The sequence below is a fragment of the Lissotriton vulgaris genome, chromosome 3_1, assembly GCF_964263255.1.
Source record: "Lissotriton vulgaris chromosome 3_1, aLisVul1.2, whole genome shotgun sequence".
NCBI classification, from domain to species: domain Eukaryota; kingdom Metazoa; phylum Chordata; class Amphibia; order Caudata; family Salamandridae; genus Lissotriton; species Lissotriton vulgaris.
In genome coordinates this window covers 1,159,046,299-1,159,062,567 of record NC_141689.1, presented here as the reverse complement: position 1 = coordinate 1,159,062,567, position 16,269 = coordinate 1,159,046,299, and positions in this window count along the sequence as shown.

The window sequence follows — 16,269 nt, the reverse complement described above, 5'->3', positions numbered from 1 at the left end:
ATCGACCAAGGATCTATGTATCCATGTCTCAGAATGGAAGCCGTAAGAATTAATCCACTCTCAATGGTGGTGAGCTCACTCAGTAAACGACCCAGGATCTATGTATCCATGTTCCCAAAGTGTTTTTGTGGCGTCGTCAGAATTAATCCACTCGTAATGATAGTGAATTCCCACTGCCAAGTAGTGTTGAGAATTCCCTCACGGTTTGAGTATCCAATGTATCATCCCGACTCAATGGGGGGTATTACACATTAGTGCCGGTGTGGTCACTCTTTTTTAATTCATATACACCAACCGTGGTACGCAGGGAAATCCGCTATGTAGCGCCGGTCATCTCTCACCGCTGGCGATGAGAGACGACCGGCGCTACATAGCGGATTTCCCTGCGTACCACGGGAACATGGATACATAGATCCTGGGTCGTTTACTGAGTGAGTTCACCACCATTGAGAGTGGATTAATTCTTACGGCTTCCATTCTGAGACATGGATACATAGATCCTTGGTCGATTACTGATGACGACCACTTGAATTACCATTAGGGTACTGTTTTACGTCAGGTACAGAGGGTGCTCCCTAGTCCTGAAGAAGACCCGCAAGCAGAGGCTATCAGTTGTCCCAAAGGCATTAAGTCGGGTCAAAACGTCGACACCCCTATTAAGACTCCCTGTACCACTAAAAAATCTAGTGTTAAACGTGTTAAAAAATGAATGAGATTCTGATACACTAGATTCTGAACTTTGAGAGTGGACAGGCTATACTGTTTATAAGTATTGAATCAGTATACTCACTTGTATAAATTGTCACCAATTCTTTCTTTTCTTTCTCTCAATCACCTGCACCGCCTTTCGAGCACTAACTCTATGCACGTTTTCATGAGCACCCTGTTATGCGTACCTTTAAAAACATTGTAAATATTGTAGAAACCTGATAAAATTGAATTTTGAAACCTTTGAATCTTAAGAGGTTATAAGCATGGTTTGGTAAAAATAATAAAAGATATTATATTTTTCTATAAACACGATACAGTTGTTGGGCTCTGGGACTGTATGAATAAGTCTAGATCCTTTTCAAAGAGCAAAATTTATTTGGGCTCCAAGTTAGTAAACTAAAAACTTTTGTGATATAATCACTGCATTGAATTAGGTCAAGGATCACTGTTTTTGTTAACGTTCTCCTTCTGTGGGCAATTGAAAATAAAAGCTCTTCCAGGTGCTAGGAGTCCTAAAGGTCCTGAAAAGTAAAAGGCAAAGCGCTCACAGGGTGCAAGAGGCAGCCACAGTCCTGGGAGATGAAGGGGGGAAATGCTGGGCCCAGGGAGGCCAGCACACAGGGCCCTCCAGCAGGGAGGGAAGCCCCCATGGCGGTTCCTCCTGGGCCCCAGCAGCAGCAAGGCCCCAAGTCAGGAACAGCACACCACCATGGAAGAGAGCCTTTTCATGGGGTCACAGCCCCTATACTTATACCCAGAATTCCTTTGTCTCAAGTGCAGGGCATGGGGGAACCAGATGCAACTGATTCAGGGGTGATTTGGAGCACTTTGTTTTTCAAGCTCCTCTTCCCCTTTGTCAGGTGGGGGCTAGGTGATCAGCCAGAATTCACTAGGGGAGGCACCATCCTTTTCAGAGTCAGGGGATTAACCCTCCCACTACTCTCAGCCCAGAGGTCCTATTCAGCCCAGCGCTGACTCATGCCCCTCCTGGAGACACACACACCTCCCAGCTCCTGTCACTCACAAGCCAGACATGCAATTCAAATCAGGCAGGCAGACACACAGCACACAGAAATGCCAAATTCTAAAAGTGGCATTTCTAAAATAACTACAATAAATCTGTGCACACCACTGCGCAGCATTTATTCACACAATTTCATGCATACCAGACTTGACCACACTGCTCCTTTCATAACAGGAATTACCACTGACACACATTGATCTGAGAATCCCCAATGCATTTCTATGGGAGGGAAGGTCAACTTTACAAATGTAACACAAAAAGCACACTCACTGTACACTGGACCACAGTGCTAAAGTGCCCAGAGGCCTAAAACCACCAATACCAGGTCAGGAAAAAGGCAAAAAGTTTAGGGGTGAACCTGCCAAAAAGGGCCAAGTCCAACACTACTCCTCTCTGATCAGGATTTACAGCTTAAAGTGTATTTAGAAATTTTCAGTGCTGGCCTATGAGAGAAGTAGGCCTTAAAGTAGTGAAAAAACGAAATGGGCTGTTTGTCAGTACCAGGACATACAAAATATCAAGGTACATGTCCTAACTTTTACTTAGATAGAAACCTGCCCTTAGGGTTAGTTAGGACCCACCTTGCCAAGTTGAAGTGGCAGTAAACTGCACATACAGGCACTGCAGTGGCAGGCCTGAGACAGGTTTGAAAGGCTACTTCTTTGGTGGCACAATCAGTGCTGCACCCCACTAGTGTTATAGGCAGGGGAAACCCAATCGACCCTTGTAGACTTGGGAACTGTATGGTTGAAGTCAAAAGATGCTACAAGGGACTTATTTAAAGAGATAGTTGATCTAATTTGTGTTGTAGCATTTGAAGTACAGATCATGGGTATATGGTATACCACTTTATAAGGGACTTACCAGTAAACAGATATGCCAATCAAGTATACGCCCATCTCATCATGTTTGGGGGAGAAGCATATGCACTTTAGCACTTGTTAGCAGTGGTGAAGTGCTCAGAGCCCTGAGGCCAACAAAAAGAATCAAAATGTGGAGGCAAATGGCACAAAGTTCAGGGGAAGACCACCCTAAGGATGCCAAGTCTAACACTCCCTTTTTTGTCTTCCTTCCTCAGCACTATGGACTGTATCAGGACAGATATTGGCCCATCTCTCCTTGCTCTCCATTTCTGGCCTTGCTGCTATACTGGTTAGGATGATAAATGAGATTCAGACATCTATTACATTGTGTTTAAAGATAGTTTTATAGAGCAACAATAACATTTAAGAAACTTGAAACACTCTTTTGTAACTTTTTTATTTTTCCCACTGGTATTTTATATTATTGGGTGAGGTCCATTCTAGCCTAGCCTCCTGCTCAATCAATCAATCAGGGGATTTGTAAAGCGAGCTACTTACGCGTGAGGGTCTCAAGGCGCTGAGGGGGGGGTGACGCTACTGTTCGAAGAGCCAGGTCTTGAGGAGTTTTCTGAAGGCGAGTAGGTCTTCGGTCTGACGTAGATGGGTAGGAAGGGTGTTCAAGGTCTTGGCAGCGAGGTAGGAGAAGGATCTGCCGCCGGAGGTAGTTCATTGGATGCGGGAGACGGTGGCGAGGGCGAGCCTAGCGGAGCGGAGCTGGCAGGTGGGGTTGTGGAAGTTGAGTCTGCTATTCAGGTAGGCTGGTCCGGCGTTGTGGAGTGCTTTGTGTGCGTGGGTGAGGAGTATGAAGGTGATCCTCTTTTCGACGGGGAGCCAGTGTAGGTTCCTCTCGTGGGGGGTGATGTGGCAGCGGCGGGGTGTGTTGACGATCAGTCGGGCAGAGGCATTTTGGATGCGCTGGAGTCGTCGTAGGTGTTTAGCTGGGATTCCGGCGTAGAGTGCGTTGCCGTAGTCCAGCCTGCTGCTAACGAGGGCCTGTGTCACCGTTCTTCTTGTTTCGGCCGGGATCCATTTGTAAATCCTGCGGAGGGTGTTGTATCAGGAGGAGCAGATGGTTTTGACCTGTTTGGACATGGAGAGGGTGGAGTCAAGGATGAATCCCAGGTTGCGTGCGTGGTCGGTGCTGTCCCCAGAGTGGTTAGCCACCAGGAGTCGTCCCAGGCTGAGGGGTTGGGCCCGAGGATGAGGACCTCCGTCTTGTCCAAGTTCAGTTTCAGATGGCTGCTCCTCATCCAGTTGGCGATGGCCATCATTCAGTCGTGGATGTTGGTTTTGGCGGTGCGTGGGTCCTTGGTGAGGGAGAGGATGAGCTGAGTATCGTTGGCGTAGGAGATGATGTTGAGGTTGTGGTGGCGGGCTGGGACGCTGCAGATTATGTCATAACAGAAAGGCAGGAGGCGGACACTCTGGGATCTGCCAGAGAGGAAGGACGTGGTCCAGTCGAGGGCCTTCTCTTGGATACCGGCTTCATGGAGGCAAGTTTTTAGTGTGCAATAGCAGACCATGTCGGAGACGGCAGATAGGTCCAGGAGAATGAGGGCTGATGTTTTGCCGTTGTCTAATTGGCGCCTGATGTCGTCTGTGGCGGAGATGAGGGCTGTCTCGGTGCTGTGGTTTTGTCTGAATCCGGATTGGGATGGGTCCAGGATGTTGTTGTCTTCTAGGTGGCGGGTCAGTTGCATGTTGACGATTTTCTCGACGACCTTCGCCGGGAACGGGAGCAGGGAGATGGGCCAGAAGTTTTTGAGGTCTTTGGGGTCCGCCTTGGGCTTCTTGAGGAGGGCGGTGATTTCGGCGTGCTTACAGCTTTCCGGGAATGTCGCGGTTTCGAAGGAGATGTTGATGACCTTCCGTAGTTGGGGTGCGATGGTTGCGCCTGCCTTGTTGAATATGTGGTGTGGGCACGGGTCCGTCGGAGATCCTGAGTGGATAGAGTTCATGACCTTGCGTGTCTCGTCATCGCAGACGTTGGACCAGGAGGTCAGGAGGTTGGTGCTGAGGGTGTTCGCAGGAGGGGTGGGGTCTGTGCGGTCGGGTCGGTCGTGGCGTTGAAGCTGTCGTGGATGTCAGCGATCTTGCGGTGGAAGAAGTTGGCGAGGGAGTCGCACAGTTCCTGTGAGGGCGGGACGTCATTGGCGTTGGCGCTGGAGTTGGAGAGTTCTTTTACAATGTAGAAGAGCTCTTTGCTGTCATGTGCGTTGTTGTCCAGTCGGTCTTTGAAGGAGGACCTCTTGGCTGATCTGATGAGGTGGTGGTGTCTGAGGGTGGCGTCCTTGTGGGCTGCTTGGTTGTCTGGGGTGTGGGAGTGGAGCCATCTATTCTCCAGTTTCCGGCATGCGCGCTTGGAGGCCAGGAGCTCGTCGGTGAACCAGGAGGCTCTCTTGCTGGCGTGGTTGTTTGGGGATTTCTTCAGTGGGGCGAGGGTGTTGGCAAAGTCTTTGATCCACTGTCTGAGGTTGCGGGCCGCGGCGTCCGGGTTGGTGGGCTTGGTGGGTTGGTTCAGGGAGAGGGTTGTGGTCATCTGGTCTTCGTTGATTTTGCTCCAGCAGCGGTGAGGCAGCTGTTGGGTGCGTTGGTGCGTGGCAGGTTTTTTGAAGGTGAAGTGAATGCAGCGGTGGTCTGTCCAGTGGGGTTCAGTGGTGTGGTTGAAGGAGATGTGGGTGGTTGTGGTGAAGACGGCGTCCAGCGTGTGGCCGGCGGCGTGGGTGGGTGTGGTGACGAGTTGTCTGAGGCCTACGTTGGCGAGGTTGTCGATCAGTGTGGCGGAGTTGGCCTCGTTGTTGTTCTCGAGGTGGAAGTTCAGATCCCCGAGAAGGATGTAGTCCGTGGAGGCGAGAGCATGGGTGCTGGCGAGGTCGGCATTGTGCTACCTTTCAAGGTCTGCAACTTTGCGACAGCCTGACTTTCTTAGGTTCAGACCTGACGCTGATAAAACTGAGCCCAGTGTTCTTGCACCCAGGTACAGGTGCAGACACAATGGCCAATTCATAGTGTATCAGAGTGTCATTACTCTGCAGATTTTGCTTCTTTTGACTTATAATTAGGCTGCAAGCGTCTTAAACAACTTTGTCACTCAATGCAAATGCGAACAATGCACGAGTTGTATGATGAGCTATGGAGAAGGTGAATCAATTCTGCTAGAAATTTTAACCAATCTGATTCCACTGACTGTGCATTGTATTCGTCCCTCTAGACCATCAAGCATGGATAAAGTCAAATGAACCTTATTTAGAATGTGCCTTTTATTAGCCCTAGCCACTTTAGTTAGTCAAAGTCTTCTATCAGCCCCAGCTTCTTAGGTTTTTAATGTCTCTTTATGTTTGTTTGACTTCTGTGTCCTGTTTGTTCATTTCTCTGTCTTCAGTTTATTACTGCTTCATTGCCTTTCTACTCCTGACATCTGTTGCCCTGCCTAAGCCCCTTTGTCCATTTCACTTGACATCCTTGATGTCAACATAACATAATTTAGCAAATATTTTCTACAGTCTTGTTAGAAATGGGATTTCTGTCTGGCTAAGGCTTGCGCCAAAACAAGGCCACCACTCTAGTCAGGGCAAGGGAGTTACACGCCAAAATAAAACCCTGCTCACCCCCTTGGTAGCTTGGCACAAGCAGTCAGGCTTATCCCAGATGCCATGTGTAAAGCATTTGCACAACACAGACACACACACAGCAGCAACACACTAGGCACACCACAAAAGGTACTCCACACAAGGTATGTAAAAAAAAATGGTATTATAAACAGAAGTAGTATGCCGTTCCTAACACGCAGTGCAGATAATGGTATGTGATCAAAGGGTTTAACAAGTATGTGTGCAATCAATGAGCAGGAGAAGGGTTTCCTCTTTTCGGAAAAAGATCCTCACACACCCCACACCCAGCCAGCTAGGTGTCTTCCTTCATCATCGGGTCTTCTCCTTATCGGGTCGGCGCTGCAATATCCGATCAGCACACGTGATGCGGCCTACTTGGCAGAGATCTTTATTCCTAATGCCATTGGGTGCAGTGCATGTGAGGGCCCTAAAATAGTGTAGGGATGTGAGATTACAACAGGGGAAAGTGGTCCGCTCAGAACAATTTTAATGAATTGTGGTCACTACCCTGACTAAAACCAAAAAAGGCACGTACCCTCACTCTAAGGTATGTGAGGAAATACGCTCATGAAATAGGGCAACATGTTTCTTGCTTGTTATCTATTAGATGGCAATTCTTCAGGACCAAATTTAGACACACCCACACCTTTTGGTGGTGGTCAGGAAGTAGGTGAATTATAAATACGACCACTCAAACAGCAACCTAAAAAGTGGTACCTGTAGATCTATAACAAAACCTGGAACAAAAACACAATATGACAACATTATTATATTGTATCAAAGTAATTAGGTTGATTACAATGTGGTGGGTGCACCGTTAAACATCCATGGTGCCTCACACGCATGCAGAACACAGGTGATATGTGACATGCATCATCTGTGAACTGGGTATGATAAAAACATTAATGGCAGCAGACAAAACAACAAAGAAATAACCAAGGACATAAAACAGTTGGTGGCATGGTCGTGGAACTCACCCAAATTGGGTCAAAAGCTAACGGCATCATGTACCGGCCGAGGCAGACACTAGGTGTAGGTCCTAATGAACAAACAAAAAACTGAGTTTGAACACCAGGTCCCGTATCTGGTGCCCAGTGGGCAATGCTAGGGCCAGAGTCAAGAGCATGGAAGCCCCAACCTGAGTCTCAACATGGTGGTGTATTAGCATCAGAGGGATTCCCCCAGTAAATATACTGTTATGGCAAGTATAGTGGCAGCGCAGAGCAAACCCCGCTCACGCCAGCCAGTTGCATCTCCACCGCCAACCAAGGTAGACATGTTCCCAGTGTACGCGTGATGGCCAACTCCGGCAACCCCATCTACTCGCCCGTTCAGTATTATAAACAATATAAGCGCATAGAGCATTGCTCCACAGTCCGAAAGGTAGTAATTGAAAAGCTGAAGCCAATCCCCACAACCATCGCAATTAGTTGGGTCAAACAACCGCTCAGTAGAATCACAGCGGACCTAGCTGCAATTATCCATGGCAGCCTAGGAGTCCGCCAAGACCGCCTCAACAATTCCCAAGCACCGAGTACCACAGGAGGGTAGCGTGTACACCCATTTACTCACAGTTTGTCGCGAAGAACCAGCAGTATTTCTCCCCCTCGCTCTACTAGTCTGGGTTGCTCTGAGCTCATTGAGGCTCGGACAATTATACCCGGCTGGCCTAGTAGAGGGGGTGGTACTTCCGGGAACACCTAAGCCAACCACATATAGGGGCGCTGGGTTACAAAGTCATGGTTATTGAATGTCAATACCTCAGGATAATATCTTCCCATGTAGGTTGCACAGGAAACGTTGCAGGAATGTCTGGACTTGCGTTCACAGAGGAACAGGGAATATAAAAAAATAGCCTCTGTATTGTCACAAACACATTAGAAACATAAACACATTTACACTATGCCAACTGGCACCAGCAATATTCACAGGGGAATTATATACAGGACCAGGCCCATCGGGCCCTGGTAAGAACCATCAGAACAGGTAAGTAAAACACAAGTAGTGAAACAACCAGTAACTACTGGTACCGTAAAGACCTAAGCATTATCACATTAGACAAAAACCCACCATAGGCCAAACCTCATCAGCATAAACACATTACGCAATGGGCCTCACCAGCAGAAACACATTATGCATCATACCCATAAGCATAGACACATTACACAAACAGGTACTACCCCAAAACATCATTGCATGACATTAAGCATTAGCACATTAGGCCCAAACCTCATTAGCGTAAACACCTTACGGATTAGGTATCACCAGCATAAATCCCATTACGCAATAGGCCTCACTAGCCCAGATAAAGTGCACACAGCACCTTATCAACTGACCACAGGTCAACTGGCCTTTTCTTTGGGCTCAAATGCCCTGTTTCCAGAATGTCAGTGCTGCAGCTTATGCAGCACGCAGAAAGTGCGCACAGGTACCGGCCTAAATGGTGCAGCTGCCCACTAAGTTCTGGGCAGCTGGGAAACAGAACATGGGCCTGGGGACTCACTGTGCCCTCTTGAACAGATCTGCGCAATGTTGCAGCTGCTCTCTATCACGCTGGGCAGCTGGGGAAAATGACCTGAACCCCCCTCTGGGGCTCGTGAAATTAACATGCCCAATGTTGCAGTTGCCCACTGTCACGCGGGGCAACTATAAAAACATGGCCGGAACTGGAGGGCATGGGCCCCTCCGGGCCCTCTCTCAATTACTGTGCCCGTAGCTGGGGCAGCCCACCCTCTCTCGTGACTGCCCTGACCACAAAAGACTTCCCGGGTGCTTTGTGCGTGCCCACAACACAAAGGAGACCCTCCTCAGCCCTACTCACCCGGCTGCTGTTGGCAGGCTCCTCTTCCTGTAGGGAAACTCTGCTCACCTCTTGTGGTGGGTGCGGATCTCTGTGGCACCAACCGGCCGCATTTAGCGAGTGCTGCTCAGGGGCTTGGAACTACTCTCCTCGCTTGTGTTCCTCTCTGCCTGGTCCCCCTTCTGGGACCGGGACTCCTACCAGCCAAGGCGCAGGGCTCTCTCAGCTCACTGGAGCCTTGCAGCACTGGACTTCACACTCACGGGGCGTCGCTTCCGTCTCTGAAGCCCCACCCCCGGACAGCACAGGGTCGCGCTGGGCAGCGGCCCGGAAAATACTTATTTAGTGGCTCGAGCTGTGGGGGCAATTACTTCTTGTGGCAACGTACGGGGTGGGCTCCCGCCATGGCAGACAACGCAGGGTAGGCACCCGCATTAAAAACAAGCAAGAAGTGGCAATGTGGGATGGGTTCCCACCTAAAAACAAGCATATAAACGAGGTGTGTACCCGCATCTCTCCCCTCCAGCAGGGGGGATCCCCACATCGGGATTTCCTGGTGAAAAGAGTGCAGCTCAGTGTTGCGGAGCCCTCGTGCTCCTTCTTCTTCTGAAGTACAAATAAAGTGCTCTTCAGGGGCCTAGGAGCTCAGCTCTTTTAGAAAAAGTCCATGAGATGTTCAGGGGCACAGCTGGGCCAAGGGAGGCCAGCACAGCACACAGGGCCCTCCAGCACGGAGGCAGCCCCCATGGTGGTTCCTCCATGGCCCCAGCAGCAGCATGCCCCCTCCGTCAGGAACAGCACACCAGAACAGGAACTGAACAACCTTATGGGGTCACACACCCTTCTTTTATACAACCTTTCTCTTTGTCTTTAGTGCAGGGCTTGGGAATAACCAGTTACAGAGGGGATTTGGAGCAATTTGTTTGCCAAGATCCTCTTCCCCTTTGTCAGGTGGGGTCTCGCCATCAGACACACCACAGAGGCACAGAGCCAGCATTCACTAGGGAAGCACCTCTCTATTCAGAGTCAGGAGATTACCCCTCCCACCACTCTTACTCCAGGTGTCCCATTCAGCCTAACGCTGACTCACCCTGCCCCTCCTGGAGCCACCCACACCTCTCAACCCCTGTCACTCACAAGGCAGACATGCATTTCACATCAGGCAGGCAGACACATAGCACACAGGATTGCCAACCTCTAGAAGTGGCATTTCTCCACCAGTCACCATAAATCTGCCCACACTATTGCCCAGCATTCATCCTCACAAGTTCATACATACTAAACTCGACCCTGCACTCCTCTCATACCAGGAATTACCATGGACACATTTATCCACAATGCATTCCTATGGGAGGGCACGTCAATCTCACCACACGCACAAAGAGAGCGCATGCACTTTACACTGGACAACAGTGATAAAGTGCTCAGAGGCCTAAAACCACCAACACCGTGTTACAGAAAAAGGCAGGAGCATGCAAAAAGTTTTGGGGTGAACCTGCCAAAAGGGCCAAGTCCAACAAGTCTCTAAAACCCTTTTTGTAACTTTTCAAATATCCGAAGCTAGACACATCTTCAAATTCACAAGGCTATCCCCACTAGATATTTTTCATTGTTCTTATCACAGAATTGAAGCATGCCACTTACAAACTTCTAATACAGCACTGGCCTTTCTAGCTCCATCCTTACCTTTCGGCAGATCAGTGTTATTCTATGTCCTTTTTTATTTATTTTTTTATTTTATTGTTGGGAGACATGGTGCAAGTCAAACAATAAATCAATGCAAATACAGTTCATTAAAGCTTGATACAGAAAATACAATATTATTAACAGACGTAATTTAGTTGGCATAAAACAGTCAGGAGGTGTACATTTTATACAAGTTTTATACAAGTTTAAGTACTAAGGAAACCCAATAAAGAGAGGGATAAGTAAAACCAATAGCCACAAATAAATACGTATCGTGAAGTTAATTATTTCAAATCCCTCCAGTTTTTTAGCGGTGCCCAAATTGTTCTGCCCATTTCTTTAGATTTTTTGCCTTTAAATTCATATAAACATGACTCTACATTGTGCATGCCCAGGAGTCTGGCAAGCCACATCTGGAATGTGGGGGCAGTAGTGTCCTTCCAATCTGCAGAGATTAAAATTCGCAAGACAGCGACCAAGATATAGAAGAGGGCTTTAGCATCCCTCCCCGCCTTTAGCTTGTCGTCTGTCCCTGTTAAGACCAGGGTAAGGGATAGATCGATGTTGTGACCTAGCAGCCCCTCCAGAAACAGAGTTATTTCCCTACGAATTAAAGTAAGATTGGGGCAGTGATAAAACATGTGTAAAAGATCTGCAGGGCCGCTATTGCATTTAGGGCATCTATCATCTTCTCTTACTCCCCATGCATGCAGTTTCGCGGGGTTATAATAAAGATTAAACAGGGTCTTATAGTGTTGGGCCCTTAAGTTTGAAGATCGAAATATTTTCTTATTTAAGAGCAGGGCAAGGTCTAAATCAACATCAGGGTCCCCCAGCTTCTGTGCCAGAGAGGTTTCAGTTTTCTCCAAGTCGTCCTGTAGACTAAGGAGAAGATGATTATAGACTATTTTTATCTTTTTACCCCTCCTATTAGATAGTCAAGCATTGGGGTATCCGGAGGCAGCGTAAGCCTTGGTCTTATTGCCGCCAATGATTGAGTGATTTGCCCATATAAAAGCCAGTGGCTTTGAGGGACATCGTATTTCTGCTTTATCAACTCAAAGCTAAGAATTTCATTACCTAACATGATGTCTCCCAAACGCCTTATCCCGCATTCCCCCCAGACCATGGAGTTATTATTCTGTCCTAAGTGAGGGAGAAGGCTAGATTTCCACAGATTCATATAAGCGTTGATTTTGGGGATAATCAGGATTTTTCTAATGGCTTTCCATGTTCCCCAGGCCCCCTCCAAGATCTTGTATCTGGCTTTCCTGTAATATCTGCGTTCAACTTCACAATTCAACACACCGAGGGCCTTCCTCCCCAACAGCAGCTCGAAAATAGATGGAAGGCTCTGATTCCCGGCCAGATCTTCCTGAGGAGTAGAATCGAGTTGGAACAATATATTAATTTGTATAAGTAAGCAGGTATAATGATAGAGCCTAAGATTTGGCATAGCCAATCCCCCTCTTGCCAATGGAAGTGACAAAAGATTGATCGAACGCCTGATCTTACCATATTGCCAGACGAATCTTACAAAAGTGGCTTCTATTTTCCTAATCAGGCTGTCTCCTAATAATAATGGGATGGCCCTAAAAAGATATAACACTTTAGGGAACATGGTCATTTTTAGGACATTGACCCTGCCGATCAGAGAGAGATGTAAAACATTGATTCTTTTCAAATCAGTTTCGATTGACTCAATGAGGGGCGGGTAGTTTTCTTCAATGATCTTATCTACCGAGGCATTAACCCTTACCCCTAAGTATACAGCTTAGTCTACAAATCTTTGATCCGTCTTGATGATGTTCTTAGTGCATATAATCTGGGTTTTTCCTTCATTTAGACGATAGCCTGAATGACGTCCAAATTGCTTGGCTAATTGTGATAAGGCAGGCATAGCTCGATGAGGATCCGTAGTTAATATTGCCAGATCATCGGGGTAAGCTAGCAATTTCGTGGTAAAGCCATTGCAAACCACATTACTGATCTGAGGAGAGGCTAAAATTGTCTGTATGAGGGGGTCTGTGTATAGGGAAAATAAGATCGGAGAGCATGGACAGCCCTGACCCATCCCCCTCTTTATTAAAATTTTGTCTGAGCGCTGGCCCATAACAAGAACCCTAGCCACTGGATCAACGTACATGGCTTTAATGGCCCTCACAAATTTACTGCTGAAGCCTCTACCGGCCAGAATGACCCACAGAAAATCCCAGACCATGCGGTCAAAAGCTTTCTCTGCGTCGAGGAGGATCATGGCCATATCCCTCCCGGTAGTGCCAAGGGCGACAAATAAGGCTATTGCTCGACTAGTGTGGTCCGTCGTACTTCTGCCCAGCACGAACCCATGCTGCCACGGGGAAACGAGATGACCTATGATCCCCCCAACCTAGTAGCGCAGACCTTAGAGTATAGCTTTGTGTCCGCGTTTATGAGCTAAATTGGGCGATAGGACCCCGGCATTTCTTTAGACTTCCCTTTCTTATGAAAGATGACGATGTTGGTCTCCTTCCAAGAGTCCGGTATTATGCCTGTACACAAAATTTCGTTAAATAGATCCAGCAGGATAGGGGCAATCTCTTTTTCCATGCATTTATACACCTCCAGGGGGATCCCGTCTGGGCCTACAACCTTGCCGGCAGCTAGCTCCTGCAGGGCTGTAGTTATTTTGCTCAAAGCCAGGTCTCTATCGAGGTCTTCCCTGGCCAGCTCATCTAGCCCTGGACCCCCATCCTCAAATATCGGATTTTGGTCACTCATACCTCCCTCGTCATCATACAGCATTTGATAAAAGTTTTTAAAAACCCTTAGAATGTCTGATGGCTCGCTATACTCATTTCCGTTTTCCTGGATACTAGAGATTGTGTTTTTAGTCCTCTCTTGTCTTATTCGTAAGGCCAGTGCCCTCCCTGCCTGTTCCCCTGTTTCATAACGCCTTGTCCTAGAAGCCTGATATTCACTAACTTCTTTCTGTGTTATTATTCTCTGGAGATCAGCTTTGGTAGTAGAGATTTTATTTAAATTTGCCTGACCATCAACCCCTGGACTAATGTCTTTAATATGCTGTTCTTCCGCTACCACTAGCTCGCTAATGAGGTTCTTGATCTCTCTCTTATCCTCTCTCCTTAGCCTTGCTGAGCAGCTTATCGTTTCACCCCTAAGAGAAGCTTTAAATGCGTCCCAACCGCTGTTACGCGACGTACTATAGCGGTTAGCATCATAGAATTCCCTAGCCCATTTTCTGATATGCTCCACATACCTGGAATCTGAGAGTAGTTTCCTCTCAAATGTCCAGCTAGTGTGCTTCCTCTCCACCTTAGTCACTTCACAGACCAACAGCAAAGGGTTATGATCCGAAATTGACTTCGGTAGTTTCTTGATATGCACCTTGTTTATCTCTGAGGAGGATATCAGGAAGTAGTCAAGTTTAGAATATCGTTGAGAGGGACCAGAATAATATGTATAGCCTGGGTCCAATGGCTCCTTGGCCCCCCAGACATCCATGAGCCCATGGGATTTTATAAGAGCATCCAGTGCACGATATACTCTGGGTTTACGTCCTAAGTAACCGGCCACCATATTCCAGTCCACAGAGATATTTAGATCCCCGCAGACTATGATAGGGGTAGGCCAGTTGGCTAGTTCTCCCTCCAAGTGATCGTAAATTTCTGGGTCGTCCTGGTTGGAACCATAAACTACACACAATGTATAGCCTGTATTGAGCTCCACTACAACCCACCTCCCTGAGCTATCTGCCTTAGAACGCTTACTCCCCCAATTTAAGGCCTTGCCAAGATAGCGAACAGCCAGCAGTTCATACCCCGTAATATTCATATGATTTCTTTTTGCCCAGGGAAGATGGGTCTCTTGTATACAAAAAATATCAATGGTATTATACTTAGTAAAGTGTCCCAACCTCTGGCGTTTCCTCCAATCATTCAACCCACCCACATTAACTGTACAGATTCTAATGTTTGTCCTATCTATGAATTGAGCGTTCTAAGCATTCCTTGACTGCTACTGCTGCTACATCTTTCAATGATACTAACAAACTAATATTGTTTAGCTCAAAACACATAGTCATCTCATTTTTTTTTCCTTGCTGCCCAAACCCCCCCCAGCCACCCCCCTCTGGCCTCCCTGGCCTCCCCCTCGACCACCGTGACGGAGCCCCAGCCCCACCCCCCCTCCCATTGCCTGAACCCTCACTCGTGAGGCGCTCAGACCTAGTCTGTGCACGTGATGGTCACAGTTGGAGCAGTGGAGAAAAATACAGTGCATTCAAATAACTTCCATTGCCATACCCCTTACAACCCTTAAGCTACACTAAGAGTAATCCGAAGACCTCCGACCCGGGGGACCTTATATATGATGCTTCAATTATCTATGCGAAAGAATATTATCGTTCATTAAGTTACTTCCCCTGGGATTCTAGATACTCTTTGGCCTTGATTTCTGATGCAAAAAATAGTGTCTTTCCTTCATTCATTATTTTCAGTTGAGCCGGATTAATCAAATAGGCCTGCATTTTTTTGTCCTGAAATGGCTTATTCAGCTGTCTGAGTCTCCAACGTCTTTCAACTGTCATATGACAGAAGTCTGGACGGACGAAGAATGCCATCCCTTCAATTACCCTCTTAGCATCAGGTCAGGCTTTTTCCGCAATTACTTGTCTCAGCACGAAGTTGCCCAGGAAAATTCCAATTGCCCTAGGTTTATCACCTTCCTTTGCGTTTTTGTTCAGATTAAACGGGTACGATGCGCCCCCTGAATTTCTTCGGACCAATTCCAGCCTGAAAGCTCAGGGAAGGCCTGCTCAAATAGCTTAATTGTGTAGGCCCTTACATCGGTTCCTTCGATACCCTCGGGCACCCCTAGGACCCGGAGATTATTCCACCTGAGATGATTCTCAATGTCCTCCAGTTTCCACTGGATGTCCGTGACTTGGGAGCTCTGAGCATCAACCTTTCTGGTAGCAGCAGCAGCCTCCGTCTCCGTTGAGACTATTCTCTCCTCAAGGTTCGAGATCCGATCTCCCAGGTTGGTGCAGGCCTTAGAGAGTTTCCTTACAACTCCCTGAATTTTCCTAACTGCTGCTTGGGATTTTCGGCTGAACTGTCTAGTTTCTTCGAAGTGGGCGAGGATCACCTGATGGATAATTTCCAAAAGTGACATCTGGGCATCTACCCCACCGGGACTCCCTTGCAGAGGCATTGCAGAGGAGTGATCCCAGCTAAGCTCTCTTTGGGGGAACTTCTGTCCGTTTAAGCCGATTTGGGTTTTGACTGCCATTGCCAGGGACTTCAGCTCAGGATCGCTCTCCAGGTCGGGTCGCTATCATCCAGAAAGGAGCTATGGTCTTCTTCATCATCTTCTGACCATTCACCTCCCTCCGATACCGAGTAAAAGCATTTGCTCGGGTCTTTCTCCTTCCCTTTGTCTTTTGCTTTGTCTGCTTCCAGTTGGGGCACATTGTTTGCCACATCACGTTCCTGATTGTTCTGATCTCGCACCTTGATTGCCGCGTTGTCAACCAGGTTGCATTCCTGCGGGTCATGGGCATCCACCTGTAAC